The sequence below is a fragment of the Bos indicus genome, chromosome 8 (genome assembly GCF_029378745.1).
Source record: "Bos indicus isolate NIAB-ARS_2022 breed Sahiwal x Tharparkar chromosome 8, NIAB-ARS_B.indTharparkar_mat_pri_1.0, whole genome shotgun sequence".
Taxonomy (NCBI): domain Eukaryota; kingdom Metazoa; phylum Chordata; class Mammalia; order Artiodactyla; family Bovidae; genus Bos; species Bos indicus.
Genome location: NC_091767.1, coordinates 91,158,726 through 91,175,504, shown reverse-complemented (window position 1 = coordinate 91,175,504; position 16,779 = coordinate 91,158,726). Strand labels below are relative to the sequence as shown.

Below are 16,779 nucleotides of genomic sequence, written 5' to 3'. Positions count from 1 at the left end.
GAAATATAATGCTGGATTCTATTCCTTTCACAAAAGCCACATACTTCTGTGTGTGTGACTTGGGGGCAGCCCAGAAGGCAGGAACAGATTTATATGAATGGGCTTCAATGGGTAGTGAAGGCCATCTGAGTGGGGCGAAGGGAAGGACATCCTGCAGTACTGTTTTGGAGACTGAGTGGACTTGAGACCTCATTGCCCTTTTAAGAAGTGCCTAGATTTATGACCAGTTCATTCTTGATACATGAATGAAACAAAAGTTACAAAATTATGACAGATCACATCTTCAATACCATTTAAATTAGCATTTATGATATACCCTATGAACACTTCCTGCCTTCACAGTAAACACTAAGTTGTATTCAGCTATCACCTAGTTATATATACCATCTTTTATTAAACTTTTGTAGCCTATGGAGTAAATGATTTTCAAGAGGTGAAGCTCAGCAATGATCTAAATGCATGAAAGCCTCGAGGCTTTCATGGATGGGTAATTTGATTACAGCAAACCTTTCTCAGTTTTTGTTGTTAATGAAAAAATATTCTGGCTTTTAGAGTATTGCATTTGGTAAGTTACTTCTCAAATTTTCTTTCATCATTTGCAAATTGGGCTAGTTCAGTTCAGTTGCTCAGTCGTGTCCGACTCTTTGCGACTCCATGAACCACAGCACGCCAGGCCTCCCTGTCCATCACCAACTCCCGGAGTTCACCCAGACTCACGTCCATCAAGTCAGTGATGCCATCCAGCCATCTCATCCTCTGTCGTCCCCTTCTCCTCCTGCCCCCAATCCCTCCCAGCATCAGAGTCCTTTCCAAGGAGTCAACTCTTTGCATGAGGTGGCCAAAGTACTGGAGTTTCAGCTTTAGCATCATTCCTTCCAAAGAAATCCCAGGGCTGATCTCCTTTAGAATGGACTGGTTGGATCTCCTTGCAGTCCAAGGGACTCTCAAGCGTCTTCTCCAACACCACAGTTCAAAAGCATCAATTCTTCGGCGCTCAGCTTTCTTCACAGTCCAACTCTCACATCCATACATGACCACTGGAAAAACCACAGCCTTGACTAGATGGACCTTTGTTGGCAAAGTAATGTCTCTGCTTTTGAATATGCTATCTAGGTTGGTCATAACTTTCCTTCCAAGGAGTAAGCATCTTTTAATTTCATGGCTGCAGTTACCATCTGCAGTGATTTTGGAGCCCCCCAAAATAAAGTCTGACACCGTTTCCACTGTTTCCCCATCTATTTCCCATGAAGTGATGCGACCAGATGCCATGATCTTCGTTTTCTGAATGTTGAGCTTTAAGCCAACTTTTTCACTCTCCACTTTCACTTTCATCAAGAGGCTTTTGAGTTCCTCTTCACTTTCTGCCATAAGGCTGGTGTCATCTGCATATCTGAGGTCATTGATATTTCTCCCGGCAATCTTGATTCCAGTTTGTGCTTCTTCCAGCCCAGCGTTTCTCATGATGTACTCTGCATATAAGTTAAATAAACAGGGTGACAATATACAGCCTTGACGTACTCCTTTTCCTATTTGGAACCAGTCTGTTGTTCCATGTCCAGTTCTAACTGTTGCTTCCTGACCTGCATACCGGTTTCTCAAGAGGCAGGTCAGGTGGTCTGGTATTCCAGTCTCTTTCAGAATTTTCCACAGTTTATTGTGATCCACACAGTCAAAGCCTTTGGCATAGTCAATAAAACAGAAAATTGGGCTAATAGTCTCAAAGTACAGGAGTAAAGTGAAAGAGGAGTTTTCATAGAGCATCTTTGGCATAACGGGGGTACGGTGGGGATTAGGGGTGGAAGCGGTGTCCGCTATTATTTTTATTATTGGCAAAAACCAATCTCCCACAGAGAACACGTTTAATGGCCAGCTGGGACTGTGAACCGTGCAGATACTTAATCCCAGCATTTCAACCTCCTTTGCGCGGAGCCTGCTTTTCCCTTTCTGCCCATCAGTTGGCGCCTTTTGCCGTCCTTTTTTCTTCAAGCTGGCTTTCGGGGGCTGCGGTCGCTCCCCAGCTCGCAGGTCACATGGCCTGCCAGAGCGAGGGGACCGCGCCAGAGCTGCGCCGTGGGAGGTGAGGCTTCCGCGCGCGTCCAAATCCTGCGGCTGCCGCTCCTCCGAGGCCTCAAGGTCCAGCGATGGCTCCTCCGTGGTCATGAGCCAGACAGCCTAGGCGACTTCGGCAGTGGCCGTCAGCGTGCTCAGAGAACCGAGCTGACCGCTCTCACCCGGTAGGTTCCCGCTGCGAACGATCTGCTCTGCCCCTTTGGCATCATGACCAGAGCGCCCACCCGGGAGATGTCTCCAGAGCGAGGGAAAATGGATTAGGGTTGCTGCAGCCGGCACGCGGAGAGCAGTTGCAGGGGCTGGCGAGCCTGGGAAGGCCTGTGCCCCCGGCGGTGCGCTTTGGCGGGCTGCTTCAGTGCGGCCCCGCTCATGGGGCCGGCTGCTTCCTGCGGGAGGAATGTGGAGACCGCAGAAGGGCGTCCCCCGCACGGCCTGGGCCGGCATCCGCGCAGGGATGACAGCATGTCGCAGCAAGGACGCCTCCCTACCCCTCGCCTGTTGCCTTGGCGCCGCTAGGCCGACGGAAAGGCGCGAGCCGGGCATGTACGAGTCCAGGTAAGATTCCGCTGCTTGCCTAGCCTGGCTGGGCCCAGCACTCTAAGGGTGGATCGCCTAATGGCCGCCCGCTCGCGGCTATATCTGCCCGCGCCTCGGGCCAGCCCAGAGCACGGACAAACGCCCTGCTGCGGCGTTGGGTTTCTGCAGGCGACCTCGCAGCCCCGAGACCGAGGAAGGTCAACGGGGCAGAGGAAGGCGTCCTTCCCAGCTCCGGGAAAGACAGGACGCCCGGGAGGCAACGCCGCGATTTAGACTGTTAGTATCTTCCTACGGGTAGGGAAACTGAGACCGGAGCGCCGCGGGGACTGCCCACGGTCGGTGGCAGACGCTAAATCCGAGACTGGTCCTCCGTTGCCATTCTCTTTCCTTGAGGGATAGTTAGGACCACCCCGCCTCGCCTCGCCCTTTTCCTGGTCTCTGTGTACGGGCGTTGCCAGTTGCCGCACTGCGCCCGCTGTATCCAGGGTGAGAATTGGAGGGTGGGTGTAACCCCGCCAGCCCCTGCTAGTCTCTTGTTCTCCCTGGAGGTGAAGGGACACAAGGGCGGATCCAGTGATGATCTCACTATGCGGACCATTAGCAAAAACCTGCAGGCGTTTGTGTGCGCGCGTAGGCGTGCGCGCGTTTCCCCTAGAGAACTAAACCTTCTAAGGGGAATTTGGCTTTTAGGAATGCATTTCTAGAGTGCCCGGCACCAGATATTTTAGGTGAGAAGATAAGACCATGTTTGTTTAACGTTATTAAAATTCGAATTTTTTTAAAAGGATAAGCTTATTACAAAACATTCAAGAAACAGAAAAATGTAAAGAAGAAAATAACTTAAAACTTCATCTCCTAGATTGTTGTTTTCCTAGGTATCTTAAAAATTTCTCTGCATGCACACATTTAAACCAGTAAGGTGGGCAAAAAAAAATTATTTCAATTTGTATGTCTGATTATCCAGAGGTAATCAGCTTTTTCCTCTCTGTATTGGCCTTTTGCATTTGTGTGAGTGAACTATTAATTCTCTTACCTCTTTCAGTCAGAGTGTCTTTCTGTTCATGAGTTTTAAGTGCTTGTTATATATTACACATTAAAGTACTGATAGTAATTCTGTCATCTGTGTTGCACAGTCTTTTGCCTAATTTTTTAAGTTTTATTTTTAATTAAAAGATAATTACAATATTGTGTTGGTTTCTGCCATACATCAACATGTTTTTTTGTTTGTTTGTTTGGGGGGTCAGCTTTTCATCTTTGGCCATTCAGTCCTATTCTTTTTCTTTTTGGTTCTGCTTGAGAGTCTTGCTGAGAAAGGCCTTTCCTAACTCGAGTTTGTATAAATATTCACCTATATTTTCTTCAGGTATTTTTAAGCTTTTGTTGAAAAATTTTAATGTGTCATTTATTCTAATTTAAGATGTAAAGTGGAGAGCTAATTACTTTTTGTAAATGGTAGCCAGTTGCTGCAAAGCTAAGTTCATTTTTTATGCCTGATTTGGACTGCTACAATTATGGTACATTAAATTATTATATATTTATGTCTGCAGATTTTTGCATGTGTCTATTGGTATATTTCCGGAGAAGGCAATGGCACCCCACTCGAGTACTCTTGCCTGGAAAATCCATAGACAGAGGAGCCTGGTAGGCTGCAGTCCATGGGGTCACAAAGAGTCGGACATGACTTCACTTTCACTTTTCTCTTTCATGCTTTGGAGAAGTAAATGGCAACCCACTCCAGTATTCTTGCCTGGAGAATCCCAGGGATGGCGGAGCCTGGTGGGCTGCCGTCTATGGGGTCACACAGAGTCGGACACGACTGAAGTGACTTAGCATAGCATTAGCATTGGTATATTTCCGTGCCAGGGCCATGTTATTTTAATTACTCATTTTATAACAAATTTAATATCTTTGTTGTTACCCAGTATCATCCACCTGGCTTTTTTAAAAAATCAGTTTTATTAAGATATAGTTTGCATGAATGCTCCATCGCTCAGTTGTGTCCAGCTCTTTTCAACTCTATGGACTTGTCACGCGAGTGTATGTTCCTCGGTTCTTTGTCTCGTCACAACAAAGATTTGGAGCAATGGACATTAAAGCCCTCGGCACGTCACAGCTCTCAGGTCTTGGACAAACCGTGCTACAGTTCTTAGGCAAATCAGTGTTACAGCTCTATTTTATTTAGAAGATAGCAGGAGAGTGAGAGAGAGAGAGAGAAAAGAGCACACGCACGTGGGAGAGAGAGTCGAGAGAGAGCGCTTTGGCTCCTCCTTTTATATGTTTTTTTCCTCCACCTGGGCCTGCCCTATGCAAATTGGGCTTAGCCAGGAGTGCTGTTTGTTCTGTTTGTTCTGCCTGAAGTCTTCACTCTGGTCCTTGGACCTTCCTTGTCTTTTAGCCACCGCCATTTTGGACTCCTTTTCCCTATTCTACCTACCTAACATTCCCCCCTCAAGAGATGGGAGGCCCAATTCTTTGGGAATAGGGGCGTTGAGGTCTTTCTGGCTACTTCCTACTGAACTGGGGCGGCGAGGGGTATTGGGCCTCCCCCTCTTGCTAGTCTCAAGCCTCAGAGTCCTTATAGCGGTGTCCGAGGGTGTGTGATATTTTCCGTGGTCAGCTGTAGTTTTATATCTTTGTTGAACTGGCACTGCATGTTGTAGCTGGTTGACCTGGGCAGAGACAAAACAGGTTAGACAATTGACAGTACATGGAATAATCATAAGCATCATCAATATAGCATAACAAGGACTAGTAGGGACATTGGTCAATTTTAAATTCACATTGCCAGGATAGCTCAAGTCCCTCCTTGTTCAGGGATCAGAAGATCTATCTCCTGTCTGTCTTGGAGTACAGTCTCTGTCAAGCTGTGTTGGCTCCTTAGAGTTATCCTGAGAAATCTTATCCCCAGAAACCAGGTTTTGGGGGTGTTCATTAGAATGGCACTCATTGGTAGTTCTGAATAGGTATCTGAGATCTCCCAGGGGCTCACAGGTGTATTGAGTGTCCTCTTCTGTTTTCTTCCATGGCTTGACTCGTGAGTAGTGAATCCAGGAGTCATGTCCTGGTACCTTGACTGCTGTGGGGGTAGAAAGTATTACAGGGTAGGGGCCCTTCCATGTGGGATGGAGTTGAGCCTTTGGGGACCCACCTTTCCAGACTTTAATTAGGACTTGAGTTCCTGGAGCATATAGTGGTGACTCTTTAGAGTGTTTTGGGTCCTGGTTCATACCCCACAAGCGTATATCCTGTTGGAATTGCCCAATGGCCATGGTATAAGACTGGAGGGTCTGAACCTCTGGATCTAGGAAGAGGTCATTGACATAAACAAAAGGTCTCCCATATAGCATCTCATAAGGACTAAGACCAACCTGTTCCTTAGGGGCAATGCGGGTGCAGAGGAGAGCTATTGGTAAAGCCTCCTTCCATCCCAGGGAGGTCTCCTGGGTTATCTTTTTTATCGCTGATTTTAATAATTGATTGGCTCTTTCTACTTTTCCTGAAGATTGAGGCCTCCAGGCACAATGGAGATAATAAGTAATGCCCAATGTTTTCGAGACCCCTTCTGTGACCTTAGAAGTGATGTCCCATTGTCACTCTGTAATGACCTGGGCAGACCAAATCTTGGAATGATTTCATGGAGCAGTTTTTTTACCACCTCCTTAGCCTTCTCAGTCCGGGTGGGAAAGCCTTCAATCCATCCTGTGAATCTATCTATCATGACAAATAGGTATTTATACCCTTGAGAAATTGGCATCTGGGTGAAGTCCATCTGCCAGTCCTCTCCTGGATAGGCCCCACGTCGCTGGACGGGCTGGGCCAGCTGGGGTCTTCGAGCTCCTTGAGGGTTGTTTAATTGGCAAGTGGGACAAGAGGAGACCACCTGTCTTATAGTTGTTTGGAGGCCTGTTCCTCTGAAGGACCTTTCTAGTAATCTTTGGAGGGCCTTTTCTCCTAAATGAGTAGTGACATGTAAGGAGTTAACCAACTTCCATTGGAGGTTTCCAGGCAGAAAAAGGAGTCCCTCCTTTTGGAACCACCCCATATGATCTTCTTGAAAGCCCTTGCTCTTAGCTTTAAGAGTCTCACCTTCAGTATATGAAGGAGTTTCTGGCAAATTAGTCTGTGGAACTAAGGTGGCAATCCCTATTAGGTCATGGTTCTGTAATGCTGCTCTCCTAGCTGCCTGATCAGCTGCTTGGTTCCCTCGTGCCACTTCCATGTTTCCTTTTTGGTGTCCTTTACAGTGGGAGACTGAAACCTCAGTGGGCAGATGGACTGCAAGAGTTGAAGAATCTGATCACCATATTTGATTGGGGACCCTTGGGTGGTCAAGTGGCCCCTTTCTTTCCAAACAGCCGCAGGTGCATGTAGCACCAGAAAGGCATACTTGGAGTCAGTGTAAATGGCTATTCTTTTTCTTTTTCCCAGCTCTAAAGCTCGAGTCAGGGCTATGAGCTCAGCTAATTGGGCTGAAGTACCTGGTGGCAGAGGCTTAGCCTCTATGGTCTCAAAATTGGAGACCACTGCATACCCGGCTCTTCTTTTTCCATCCAAGACAAAGCTGCTTCCATCAGTGTACCAGATTTCCTCAGGATTGGTCAGAGGATCTTCTGACAATCCCTCTTGGGGTTTTGTCCAGTGGTCCAAGGTTTCTAGACAAGAGTGAAAGGGGAGAGAGCCCTCGGGGGTAGGGAGGAGGTGGGCTGGGTTAAGAACCTCACAAGGGGATATAGTGAGGCCTGGACTTTCCATCATCATTACTTGATATCTGAGGATTCTTTGATCAGACATCCATAAGTGGCCCCTCCCATTTAGGAGTTGTTTTACTTGGTGGCTGGTAAAAATAGTTAGTTTGCCCCCAAAGGAGAGTTTTAAAGCATCTTCTATCATGATTGCAATAGCTGCAAGATTTCGAAGGCAGGGCGGCCAACCTCGGGAAGTTGGATCGAGCCTCCTGGATAAGTAAGCTACAGGCTGGGGCTCAGATCCCAACCTTTGAGTTAACACTCCCAAGGCTATTCCCTCTCTTTCATATACATAAAGTTGGAATGCTTTTTCTGGGTCTCAAGGCAGGTGCCTGAATTAAGGCCTGTTTTAGTGTAGCCTCTGCCTCCTTTTGAGGAGTTCCCAACATCAGTGGGATTGAATCATCTCTTCCCTTTAAGCTTTCATATAAGGGCTGGGCAATTAGACCATAATTGGGTATCCAGATTCTACAATAACCAGTTAGCCCCAGGAAAGCTCGCAATTGTTTTCGAGTCTTGGGGGAGGGCAACTGCAGAATTCCTTGTACCCGATCAGAGGATAGCCTCCTGGACCCGTGTGTAATCTGAACTCCCAGGTAAGTGACCTTTGTCTCGACCATCTGTGCCTTAGCATGGGAGACTTTATATCCCCTTTCTGCCAAGAAGTTTAGAACCTGAATTGCATGTTGTTGGGCGCTTTTCTCATCTGGAGAGCAGATTAGTAGGTCATCTACGTATTGCAATATTTTCCCATTAGGTCCCAGGTCCAGATCTAGGAGATCCCGGCTAAGGGCCTGTCCAAACAGGTGGGGGCTATCTCTGAAACCCTGTGGTAATACTGTCCAAGTCATCTGTTGGTGTTTTTCTCCTGGGGCCTCCCACTCAAAGGCAAAAAGGTATTGGGATTCTTTAGCCAGTGGTATGTTAAAAAAAATGCATCTTTGAGATCCAAGACAGTAAACCATTTGGCACTGGGTGGGATTTCTCCCAAGATTAAATAGGGATTGGGTACTGTGGGATGGAGGGGAACTACAGCTTCATTTATGATCCGGAGATCTTGAACCATTTGCCAGGTTCTGTCTTTTTTCTTTACTGAAAGGATTGGGGTGTTACATGGCGAACTGGTAGGGACCAGTAGCCCACAAGCAAGGAATTTATTTATTAAAGGCTGTAGTCCCTCCCGAGCCTTTCTTTTGAGAGGATATTGTTTCCGGTTAGGAAACCGAGTGGGATCTCGGAGGACAATGATGACCGGTTCAGCTTGGTGGGCTTGTCCAGGAATCCCCTGGTCCCACACCTGGGGGTTAATTTTGTCTTCCCATAGTTTTTGGTCCCTCTCTATTGAAGGTGTAATGGGTTCTTCAGTAGTAACCAGGAGCTGTAGAGCTCTAGCAGCTGAAAAACTTTCCATCACAAGGGTGGTCCCCAGTTTAGTGAGTATATCTCTTCCCAATAAGGGGGTAGGACACTCAGGGACCACCAGAAACTGGTGGGAAAATATTTGTCCATCCCAGCAACAAAGAAGTGCTCGGGTGAATCTTTTAGTAGTTGCTTTTCCTGTAGCACCCAAAATGGTACAGGTTTGGGAGGAGAAGGCTCCGGAGTAGGAGATCAAGACAGAGTAGGTAGCCCCTGTGTCAACCAAGAAATTCTCGGACCTACCTGCCACATCTAGTTGCACCCTTGGCTCCAGCCCCATGATGGTTATCTGTGACAGGCGGGCTGGCTGGAGCGGGCCGCTTCAGTCCTCTTGAACCATCGTGAGGGTAGGCTTGGCGCTTGACCTTGAGGCTCTTGGGTCCCAAGGGCAGAGTGCCGCCCAATGTCCCAGTTGATGGCATTTGTGGCAAGCCGTTCTAGGAGACTTGTCACGATTTGGACACTCTTTGGCCCAATGCCCCACCTGTCTACAGATCGGGCATCTGTCTCGTGCCTTGTCCCTCAAGGACTCGGGGTGTGCCATAGGGCTTCTCTGGAGGGCGGCCAGCATCTGGGCATGCCTTGTCTCTTTCTTTCTCTCCTCCTCCTGGGCCTTGGCCTCCTTCTCCTGTTCCCTGTTATAAAAGGTATTGGTGGCTGTCTGGACCATCTCATCTAAAGAGGCAGCAGGGTCCTGCTGTTGTAGCTGCTGTAACTTAATTCTGATATCTGATGCACATTGGGACAAGAATTTGTTCTTTAAAATCACCCGTCTCTTGTAAGAGTCTAAGTCCAGGTTGGTAAACTTTTGGAGTGCCTCTTTTAGCCTCTCCAGAAAGGCAATGGGGTTCTCATTGGGCTCCTGAGTTATTGCTGAGACCTGGGCACAGTCCCACAAGTAATAGGCTTCTTTATGTTTCCATAGGTAGACTTCCTTAGAGGTGAGTCTTTCTGAAGCTTATCCTACCCAGAACAGTTGCAACCTGAGAGCCAGGCGTCCCTGGGTCAGGGTGCAGATCCCCGGGCAGGCTGAGGCATGACAGCCTCCTAGAGATCGAATCCCCGGGCAGGTCAAGGCGTGACGGCCTCCCGAGAATTGGGTCCCTGGGCAGGTCGAGGCGTGACGACCTCCTGGGACCCCTGGGACTAGAGGATCCCCGAGCAGGTTGAGGCGTGACAACCTCTCGAAGACGGATCCCTAGGCAGGTCAAGGCGTGATGACCTCCTGGGACCCCCCGGACTGGAGTTTGGGCGTCCCCAAGATCTCCAGTGTGACCAATGCTGGGTAGAATTAAGAGATTTGTAACTCATTGCTAGTTTGCCCACCGTGGACAGGAATAGATATGATATAAGTTCATCTTACCCAGAACTGTTGCAACCTGAGAGCCAGGCATCCCCGGGTCAGGGTGCAGATCCCCAGGCAGACTGAGGTGTGACAGCCTCCTAGAGATCAAATCCCCGGGCAGGTCGAAGTGTGACGACCTCCTGGGACCCCTGGGACTAAAGGATCCCCGAACAGGTTGAGGCGTGACAACCTTTCGAAGACTGATCCCTAGGCAGGTCAAGGCGTGATGACCTCCTGGGACCCCCCCGGACTGGACTTTGGGCGTTCCCAAGATCTCCAGTGTGACCAGTGCTGGGTAGAATTAGGGGGTTGGATATTATAGAGTATTTCCCTTCCAAGGCCAACTATTTTCTGGTTGTCTCTCTAGAGAAACCTTGTGGGCCTGGATGGGGCTCAGGAAAAGAGCATGAAACAGGAGGGAAGGGGGCAGAGCACAATCTTTGAAAGAATGACATAGCACAAGGGTATAATGTAAACCAATTAAAATCAATTGGGTCCAAGATGACAAGTCAAATTCAAGTAAACCTTAATCCCCAATCTATAAGCCAACAGACACACCCAGCGGTGGCAAGACATCTCCAAGGCACAAGGTCAGAAGAGGGAGAAGTGGGTGGTTCCCCAAAGGCTGGGATGATCCTCTCACTCATTAGCATATGAATTCCATCCCCTCACAAAACCTAGCCAGGCCTAATTCCATGGCCGCAGCCCTTGCCCTCGGCAATGGTTCACATCCTGAAGAGTGGCTTCTCTCTGGATCCTAACAAATCTACCTCTTATCGCTTTGTCTCTCAATGAATTTTTGCAATGAGGCATCAGAGCCTGAGTTTCACTAGTTTTGGCCGGGCTTGAGTCCCGGGAGAGAGCTGAAGGACAGGAGGAAAAAGCAGTGGGAAAAACATGCCAAGGAATCCCCTTCATAGCCCGCTGGAAAATTTGCTAAATATCTGACCGGTGCTCACAGTTTCATTGGTCTAATCGTTGGCACAGAGAAGAGAAAGGACAGAAGAACCCCCACCAGCTTGGGTAACAGCTACTGGGGCTCAGCAGATAGCGCCTTTGGGACATGCTGAGGAGTAGGCTCTCCAGAGTCCCTCAATTGTGCCCCTGCTGCCCGCCTGTTCGCGGGAGGTTCGAGGAAACAAGAAATGAGAGATTGTAAAGGTCCCTCCAGCCATAGGAGCGAGGACCTCTTACCTTAACCGGAGGTCTTCTGGAATCTGAGACTGGGCCGTGTGAGCTTTCTGCTGAGTTTGTTTTTCGCTGTCCTGGTTTCCAGCACGATGGGGCTTCCCCTGCGCTGGGTTTCTTCGCCTTCCGCTTCTAGCACGGGAGCTTCGCTGAGCTGGGCTCCTGTTGTGCTTGGCCTCTTCCACGTAGAGGTTGTTTCAGCCAGGTTAAATCCGAGTCACGGCACCATAGATGTCACGCGAGTGTATGTTCCTCGGTTCTTTGTCTCGTCACAACAAAGATTTGGAGCAACGGACATTAAAGCCCTCGACACGTCACAGCTCTCAGGTCTTGGACAAACCGTGCTACAGTTCTTAGGCAAATCAGTGTTACAGCTCTATTTTATTTAGAAGATAGCAGGAGAGTGAGAGAGAGAAAGAGAGAGAGAGAAAAGAGCACACGCACGCGGGAGAGAGTCCGAGAGAGAGCGCTTTGGCTCCTCCTTTTATATGTTTTTTTCCTCCACCTGGGCCTGCCCTATGCAAATTGGGCTTAGCCAGGAGTGCTGTTTGTTCTGTTTGTTCTGCCTGAAGTCTTCACTCTGGTCCTCGGACCTTCCTTGTCTTTTAGCCACCGCCATTTTGGACTCCTTTTCCCTACCTACCTAACAGACTGTAGCCCGCCAGGCTCTTCTGTTCATGGAATTTCCCAAGCAAGAATACTGGAGTGGGTTGCCATTTCCTCCTCCAGGGCATCTTCCCTACCCAGGCATCAAATTCAAGTCTCCTGCATTTCCTGCATTGTCAGGAGAGTTCTTTACCACCAAGCGACATGGGAACCCCCACACTTTGGTCAAATTATCCATCCTGTCTCTGCTCCACCAAAAGGAACAAATCATCTTTGGATTCCTATAGGATCTTTGATAATTAGGGTCCTGAGAGTAAGTCCCCTGAGTGGCACATTCACTACCCCAGTGCCTGGTACAAGACTCAGTATTGGTTGAATTAAACTTTTAACTATGATCATAGAAGTAATGCATGTGCTTTCAGAAGGGTAGAAAGCAAGAGTGGAACCCTCCATCCCTCATACCTTCATCTCTCCTTCACTAAATTATATTCCACATTAAAAATAAAATGATCATACCATGTACCCTTTTCTACAATTTGCACTGACATAGTTTACATTTTTCAATTAGAGACTTTCAAACTGCTTTGTTCGATACAATGAATTACCATAAACTGGGCGGCTTAAGCAGAACATGCATGTCCCACAGTCTGGAGTCTGAAGTCAGAGATTAGGGTGGGTGCCAGAGTAGTTGGGTTCTGATAAGTGGCCCTTTGCCTGGTTTATGGATGGCTGCCTTCCTGATTTGTACTCACTGGCAGAGGAGAGAGAAAGCAAGCTGTCTTCTGTCTCTTCTAATAAGGGCACTAGTCCCAGTAAAAGAGTTCCAGGGGCATGACCTTAATATCTCCCAAAGACCCCATCTCCAAACATCATCACATCAGGTATTCAGATTTTGATTATGAATTTGGGGATGAGGGACACAAACATTCATTCCACAGCAGGGATTTAGGTAAGGCTTTTTAAATGTCAGTATATTTAAACCCTTCTTTTTCTTTTTAATGTGTCCATATCATCCCCATGTGTAATTATCTAAACATTGTTCCCTGTTGTTGGCCATTTCCTTTCCCTGTAGTTTGTCTATCCTTTCCTGTAATTTGTCTAGCCATCTTGATGCCCTGCCCTCCATCTATTCCTCTCCCCATCTTTCTCCCTCTCTTTCTTACTTTCAAGCAAAATTTCTATGAACATTCCTTGTCTATGTTTGGTAGCATGTGTTGGCATTTCTGCAGAGTAGATTGCTAGAAGTAGAATTTCTATGTCAAAGGAGATACACATATAAAATTTTTGTAGATACCATCCAAACTTTCTCTCTAAGGCCACACCAATTTATATAAAAGTGCCATTTACTGTACTGGCTCACTCTCTCAAAGAAAATTGAATTGATGTTATCTTAAATGTAGAGATTGATTTTGGAGCAAGAGACCTCCATCTCCTCTTTTATTAGTGAGGGTTCTCAGCAGAGAAGATGTTACTTTTATCCATTTATTAGACTTTTACAGTGTCCTTCAGTGGGATTTTATAGAAGTGTATATTCTACATATTTTTTAAGTTTATTCTAGATATTTCTGGTTTCTTTTTTAGACCATTTTGACTGAGATGTTTTATCCCATTGATTAGTAATAGTCTGATTATATGAAAGCATATATGATTATGTGAAATCATATATATATGATTATGTAGTGTGTAACATAGCATAGGGCTTCCCAGGTGGCACAGTGGTAAAAAGAATCCCCTGCCAATGCAGAAGATTCAAGAAACAGAGCTTCCCTGGTGGCTCAGATGGTAGAGAGACTCTGCCTGCAATGCTGGAGACCTGGGTTCAATCCCTGAGTTGGGAAGATCCCCTGGAGCAAGAAATGGCAACCCACTCCAGGATTCTTGCCTGGAAAATTCCATGGACAGAAAAGCCTGGTGGGCTACAGTCCGTGGGGTCACAGAGTCAGACATGACTGAGTGAGCACACACACAGATCATAGCGTATATTATTTTTGCATACTAATTCTGCTCCCAAACACATTCTGAAAGTCTGTACCATTTCTAATCATCTTCCAGTGGATTTTCTTGGCTTTCCAATCTATGCAGAGACAATATTGCATAATGGTTGAGAACATGAGTTCTGTAAACAGTCTGCTTGCTTTTCAAGTTTTGCCACCTATTTAAAGCTTTGCTAACCTTGGGTACAAGTTAATTGTTCCTTAATTGTTTTCAGATATAAAATGGATTTAATAATAGTACTTCTCATAGGCTTCTTATGAGAATAAATGAGATGCTTAAAACAGTGCCCATAAGAAGTGCTCAGCAAGAATTTCCAAGTAAGTTGATCTCTACGCATTATATGACCAGACTCTTTGCTACTCCCAATTTTATATCTTAGGAATTAAACCCTATAGAAGTCTTTTATTTGCTTAACAAACATTAAACCTTTTCTGTGCAGAGAATCCTGTTCTGTATCTGTGAAGGATATCAAAGATAAATCAAACTGAGTCTACTAATAGGGGTTTATAAGTCCAATTCAGATCAGTTCAGTTCAGTCACTCAGTCATGTCCAACTCTCTGCGACCCCGTGAATTGCAGCATGCCAGGCCTCCCTGTCCATCACCAACTCCCGGAGTCCACCCAAACCCATGTCTATAGAGTCGATGATGCCAACCAGCCATCTTATCCTCTGCCATCCCCTTCTCCTCCTGCCCTCAATCTTTCCCAGCATCAGGGTCTTTTCCAATGAGTCAACTCTTTGCATGAGGTAGCCAAAGTGTTGGAGTTTCAGCTTTAGCATCGGTCCTTCCAATGAACACCCAGGACTGATCTCCTTTAGGATGGACTGGTTGGATGTCCTTGCAGTCCAAGGGACTCTCAAGAGTCTTCTCCAACACCACAGTTCAAAAGCATCAATTCTTCGGCTCTCAGCTTTCTTCACAGTCCAACTCTCACATCCATACTTGACCACTGGAAAAATCATAGCCTTGACTAGATGGACCTTTGTTATAAGTCCAACTAGGTTGTAAATCACAGGCCATGAATTAAGCCATGTAAGATAGCATGCATCATATAAAAAGTTTAAGCTTTGAAATTTTTCCTGTGTTTGAATTCCCTGCTTTCACCTTGGTAGCATTGTTTTTCCATTTAAATGAGATTAGTTCCATTAATGTTTGAGAGTTGCTCTTTGGTCAGAAGAAATATACGTAAGACTAGTCCAGAACCTGGACACGTAGTAGGAGCTTAACTGTTGTTGTTTAGTTGCTAAGTTGTGTCCAACTCTTTGTGACCCCATAGACTGTAGCCCACCAGGCTCCTCTGTCCATGAGATTTCCCAGGCAAAAATACTTTTGCGGGTTGCCATTTCCTTTACCAGGGGATCTTCCCAACCCAGGAATTGAACCCTTGTCTCCTGCATTAGGAGGTGGATTCCTTATCGCTAAGCCACCAGGGAAGCCCAGGAGCTTAATAAGTGGTAGCTACAAATAGATGTAGTTTAAAGTAGAAAGTGACAAATGAATGTTCTGGAATGAAAGTTCATGTAAAGGACCCTAGAACTTGAAGAAAAAAAGAAATTATTTCTGTTTGGGTGTGTTTACCTGAAACAGATTGCCATTTATTTCTCCAGCAAAGATGGGTTTATTTGGGATCAGCAGAGAACTGCAATTCAGGATCTACAACCATGGTGAGTCATGTGCAAGTTTCTGCACATCAAGGGAAGGCAAATGTTTTTATGGAGGGGAAAAGAATGTTGGAAGGCAATAGTAAACCAAGAGCTCATGACTTTTTGTTGGCTGAGTCCTTGCCAGGAAAGAAGGGAAGTCTTTCTTCTTCCTGGTTACTCTCTGTTGTCATTCTAGGACCTGAGAGCTCCCTTTCTGGTCCTCGAGCTCTATTTAATTGAGTTTTCTATTTATTAATTTTTTTTTATATCTCCCCCTTTTGATGAAGATCTGTTTCCAAAAGCATTGCTTATCAAGTGACAGGTTTTCTACTTTCAGAGGCATTTTGTTCTTCAATGTAAGGAAAGACCTTTTCTAGGTATTATGTCTCATGTTGGAGGGAATAGATTAGGAGTCTAATTATTAAGGTCACATGTGAGTAACAAGGAGGGGTAGGAGGGAGAAAGCTCAGGCACTTTTCATTTAAAGTTCATGTGTCATCAATATCATAGACATTAGGGATTTCCCTGGTGGTCCAGCAGTTGAGAACCACCTTCCAATGCAGGAGGTGTGGGTATGATCCCTGGTCAGGGAACTAAGATCCCACGTGCCGTGGGGCAACTAAGGCCACACATCACAACTAGAGAGAAGCCCTCCCACTGAAACAAACAAAAAAATCCCTCAAACCAACAACTGAGACTGGATGCAGCCAGAAACAAATCAGTTCAGTTCAGTCATTCAGTCATGTCTGACTCTTTGTGACCCCATGAATCGCAGCATGCCAGGCCTCCCTGTCCATCACCAACTCCTGGAGTCCACCCAGACCCACGTCCATCGAGTCAGCTTGTGCTTCCTCCAACCCAGCGTTTCTCATGATGTATTCTGCATATAAGTTAAATAAGCAGGGTGACAATATACAGCCTTGATGAACTCCTTTTCCTATTTGGAACCAGTCTGTTGTTCCATGTCCAGTTCTAACTGTTGCTTCCTGACTTGCATACAGGTTTCTCAAGAGGCAGGTCAGGTAGTCTGGTATTCCCATCTCTTTCAGAATTTTCCACATTTTAATGTTATCCACACAGTCAAAGGCTTTGGCATAGTCAATAAAGCAGATGTTTTTCTGGAATTCTCTCGCTTTTTCGATGATCCAGCAGATGTTGGCAATTTGATCTCTGGTTGCTCTGCCTTTTCTAAAACCAAAAATATATATTTTTAAAAAGGATCATTGACA

The 16,779-nt window shown here is 46.4% G+C and overlaps 1 protein-coding gene across 7 annotated transcripts in view; it reads left to right on the top strand.

Moving 5' to 3' along the window:
• Nucleotides 1-1,968: 1,968 nt before the first annotated feature.
• PGAP4 (post-GPI attachment to proteins GalNAc transferase 4) overlaps nucleotides 1,969-16,779 on the top strand; it is a 48,945-nt gene continuing 34,134 nt past the window's right edge. For 5 of the 7 annotated variants that reach the window (XR_011568171.1, XR_011568172.1, XR_011568170.1 and 2 more), the window contains exon 1: nucleotides 1,969-2,625. The gene's annotated coding sequence lies outside the window, so the exon portion shown is untranslated. The remainder of the gene's footprint in view (nucleotides 2,626-16,779) is intronic. The other 2 variants (XR_011568175.1, XR_011568174.1) reach the window with 1 other exon arrangement.